The sequence below is a fragment of the Triturus cristatus genome, chromosome 2_1 (assembly GCF_964204655.1).
Source record: "Triturus cristatus chromosome 2_1, aTriCri1.1, whole genome shotgun sequence".
NCBI classification, from domain to species: Eukaryota; Metazoa; Chordata; class Amphibia; order Caudata; family Salamandridae; genus Triturus; species Triturus cristatus.
The window spans coordinates 902,575,908-902,580,654 of NC_140581.1; positions in this window are offsets into that span (position 1 = coordinate 902,575,908).

Here is a 4,747-nt window from a genome sequence, read left to right on the forward strand (position 1 = left end):
GTCTTAAGTTAGTTCTGTGAATCGGGCCCTTCGTCATTACGGTGCGATAGTGTTAATTAAAATAACAACAGACTTTCCTCTCTATTCCTGGTGAGCGTTCCGTCATGTGAAAAAGTGCAATACATATCAACATTGCCCTACATGCAAAAATAATAATCAACTGTGAAACATAAAATGTAATTAAGCAGAATTCCAGGTCTTCGTCCAAGCAAGGTTATGGTTCACAACGGTGTTTTGCTTTTTTTGAGTAGTTACATTGTATTTCATGGTACTACATTACCCATGAATACCCTTGTGATCGCACATGGATTATCCTCCGACGTTTGAGAAAACTCGTGGCAGACTTTTTATATATTGCCCTGGGTGCTGTATGTGTTTAACCCATCACCTTCTCAGGTAGGGGGTCCCCTAGTCAAGCAGATGGAAAAAGGGGGGGGCGAGGAAGCGTGACAGATGTGGTGCTATTGAGGTGAGAGTACTTGTTGATCATCTGTGTATTGTGTGGTAGTGGGAATCAGGCTAAAGTAGCCTAACTTGGTTACTCTCCTAGTACCTTCCCTAGTGGTAAAGATTAGCTCAGCTTAACGTGGTGTCAACCACCAGAAAAAGTAACCAATATTAAACATTATCTTAACTCGTCTAGAGACCCAAATGAAGAGGTTCCACAGTTGAGTCACTCCTTCGTGCTCATTAACTTCCTGTCTGTGATGTCAGCCGATCCACATGGGTAAGGTCCCCAGGGATTCTGAAAAAAAGATAAAAGAGTTATTATAAACTAGATATCATAGTTCTGTTTACAAAACATTAGAGGAACATGCCATCATTTTTCAACCATTCTAGGTAGAAAATTATGTTCTCAGGTCATGTTGGAAACATTTCATGCTCAGTATCCGGACAATACAACCCAATTAATTCCAATGAAAAAGTAATTCAAAAATTAAACTATATATATTCAGTGAATATCTCTATAAACGAGAAAATATATCATGGCAAATAACTGGTAACCACCTGTGAGGTGGGATTGGTGGTGTCACGAATTTGAAATGTGATTGTAATTCCTCATAGTTATTCATTCCATGTGGCACCACAGAACGAGCTTGTAGAATGAACCTTGATTCTAGTCCATGTAAGACAGTTAATCTATTCCCTCCTCTTGGGTGTTTGGGTACTGTGTTGATGCCAACAAATGTGGCTTTTGTCCAGTCACTCTGGTGTCTCTCTTTGAAATGTGTGGCTGTGCTGTATGTCAAGTTGTTATTTGTTATCGCCATCCAATGTTCAAGGATTCTCTTCTGTACAGGGAAAGTGGTAGATTCAATATACCACATCCCGCATGGACATGTGATTACATAGACAACAAAGTCTGTCTTGCAGGTTATGAGTTTGGGTATCTGCCAGGTTATATTAATCCTCCCTAAGGTGACTTCTTGGGTATTATTACTGTGTCGACATGCCTTACAGTCCCCACAGCATCTGAAACCCTTCACCTGTTCTAGACAGTTAGGTTTTGTTGGTTTGAGGTAACTATGTACCAGCATATCTTTCAAAGAACGATTGCTTTGATGCCTGGCACTCTCAACACTGTCCTACCTCGAGGCATTCCCCGAGACCCGAAAGACATACAAATCGTCTCTACCACTAGCTGGGCCTGGAAAAAACTGATTGGAGTTACGGGCACTCCTACGTTATACTCTGCTGGTCTACCGATTATCAATGACCGCTGGATCCCAATCACAGGTGAGACAATAGTGCAGTGTACTCTCTCCAAATACGACATAGGTAAAATTGGGGGCATGTACATGGGAGGGCATGTTTTCTCTGTCTCAGAGGAGGATACATTTATTGGGGCATCGTTATGGATACATTTATCCTTAGCCATGTGCGTTCATCGCTGAGGGCAATTATACCGGGATTTCAATGGAACCCGAACCGTTCGCCCCACTCACCACGGTTATCAAGAGCACTGGGGGGGGACACCTTACCTCCAGGCTGTATAGAGGATGTTCAGACATAATTCCCGTCGACGATACCAAAATTCGGGAGACCTGGGAGGTCGAGCTGGGACATCCTATTCTAGATGACCAATGGACTGCTTCCTGTATGCAGACTAAAGAAATCTCCCTGAACAGCCATCATAAACTGATACATTTCAAATTTCTGCGGAGAATCTACTTTACCCCGGAGACAACACATAAGATTGACATGGATAGACCCCACTGGTGCTTGAAATGTGGAGCCCCACACACAGACTTTGCACACCTCTTCTGGAACTGTGGTAAAATTAAAACCTTCTGGGCAGCTGTCTTTCAAACATTAGGGGAAATGGTGGAGATGGAGATTGCACCCTCCCCTGAGGTTGCATAATTGAGCTATGTGGTTAACTTCCCGAAGGGGTTCGGAAATTTATCGCCATTGGGTTACTGTTGGCTAAGAGACAAATAGCAAAAAAATGGGAACGTACAACTGCACCAACAATACAGAGCTGGTTAAATAGCTTAGCGTATTGGAACACAAATAGTGATTTGTATGCCAGCACTTTGCCAAGATCGTCCCCCCCCCAAGAGACATCTGGGGGCCATTTAAAGGTTACCAGATAGTGCCACGCTCACAGTCCGCTTCACAGCAAGAACTGGGGTTTGTTCCGACGGGAGTGGGCTAGTCAGGATATCAAATTTAACGCTAATTGACACTACAATAACTGAAAGCTTGAGACAAATGAATGTAACGCATGAACCAATGTAATGAGAGTTTGTGTTCAGACTGGTGGGATGGAAGGTCATATTAGAACTATCATTTCTAGTCTATTCTGCATCTGTGGTCTAATCTACATGGCTCTGGTGTTTTAGTTCATTATCCATGCTCTAAAAACTGTTATACAATACACAACGAATATTAATGGATCTATCATAATACATGTGAAACTGGTAAATAAAGTTTACAAAAAAAAAGAACATTGCGTTGATATGTGATGTTAGGTGTTGTATCCACTTTGGACCTCAAGGTATTGTCTTGTGCCAAGATGCCCCTTCTGGTTTTTTAGAACTCCTCGTAGCTTTCCAGCGTGATTAGTATATTTCGTTATGAAGCGAATTGATTCAATCGCTTTTTAAGGTTTGACTTTCGGGGGATGGAAGAGGGCCTGTGTCCTATAAATACTGTCTGCCATCCGGCTGGCTGTTTTCAAAGCTTTCCGTGGCTAGTCCCTCGCTAAAAAACTCTCAGTCATTAGTGTCTTGATCTCATGGTAACTGGTTTCAGATCTGCAGTTCCTTTTAGCTCTGAGGAATTCGCTGAATGGTATGAGCCAGTGAAAACTGGGCGGATGGCAGCTGGCTGCGTGTAAAATCGAGCTCCCTGCAGTGGATTTTCTGAATAGTTTGGTTTGGAGAACCTCATCCATAACATTTAACTTAGTGTCTAGAAAATCAGTGGTTTGTTGGCTATACTGTACAGTGAATCTAAGGTTAACATCATAACAGTTCAAAATAGAGACAAAAACGTTCAGATCCATCTCATTGCCTTCCCATACAAAGAAGATGTCATCTATGTATCTCAGCCAGATGCTGATGTTCTCTGTCCATCTTACAAGGTCACTGCTCCAGATCACCTGCTCCTCCTACCAGCCCATCGCCAAATTCACATAGCTCAGGGCGAAGCAGGTACCCATCGCAGTCCCCAGTATTTGTTTGTACAAGCATTTTTCAAAGAGGAACCAGTTTCAATAATTTTTTACAACATGCAAGTATGTTCCAACATATTGATATTTCTCATGTGCAAAACATGTTTGTGCACTCTCTGTCCATCCTTATGAGACTCTCTACATCCAAGCATACTAACCAACATTCTTTTCCCCAGGAAAGGTCTTCAATTTTCTGTAGAAAATCTTTAGTGTCCTTGACATGCAAGTTAAAATTTTGTACAAATGGAAACAGAAAATTATCAATAAAAATCGGTGTTCTCAAAAATTCAGTTTTTTCAGGAGACAATCGGTCGCCCCTGTGGATTGGTCATATTTTTATGTACCATAGGTAGTAGGTAAAGTGTGGGGATGGTGGGTGTAGTGTTTTTTTAAGAAATAGAGTTCATCCCAATTCAGTATTTGAGTATCATACCAACCCTGCAGAGACTTAGGGTATTCTTATTGTACAGTCTTGACATAGTCCATCTCCACGGTCACATAACATGTGGTGTAGTTCACTGCCTCTGAGCTTCTCTTACATAGTCCCCTCTATTCATGAGGACTGTTACCTCCTTTGTCGGAGGGTTTGATTATTATCTCAGGATCTTTCTGTAATGCTGAAATGGCTTCCCACTGGTTTTTATGTATGTTAGATTTTCTGGTAGATTCCTTGAGTATGTTGTTAGCGACAACATCACAAAAATTTGAGGTGTAACTTGCGATGGCATCGTAAAATCTGTTACATCTTTGGCCCCAGTTTCCAGACGTTAGGTCTGTGTCAAATCTCTAATGTTTATGGGGTCAAAGGGGTCAGCTACTGTTCTCTTTGATGTTGTTTCACCTATCCTATCGAGCTGATTAAATGTCTGTAACGTCTATATCACTGATGTAAAGATTAGATTTTATGGATGCATGTATTGTGGAGATTGGTCTTATGGAATGTTTTTGGCTCAGAAAATGCATCTTAAACAGTTTAAGTTTGCATGCAAACTTATAGAGATCTATCCTAAGTTGTGCATAATCAGTTCTCATAGGCGGGCAGAAGAAAAGTCCTAATTTTAAAGTCTC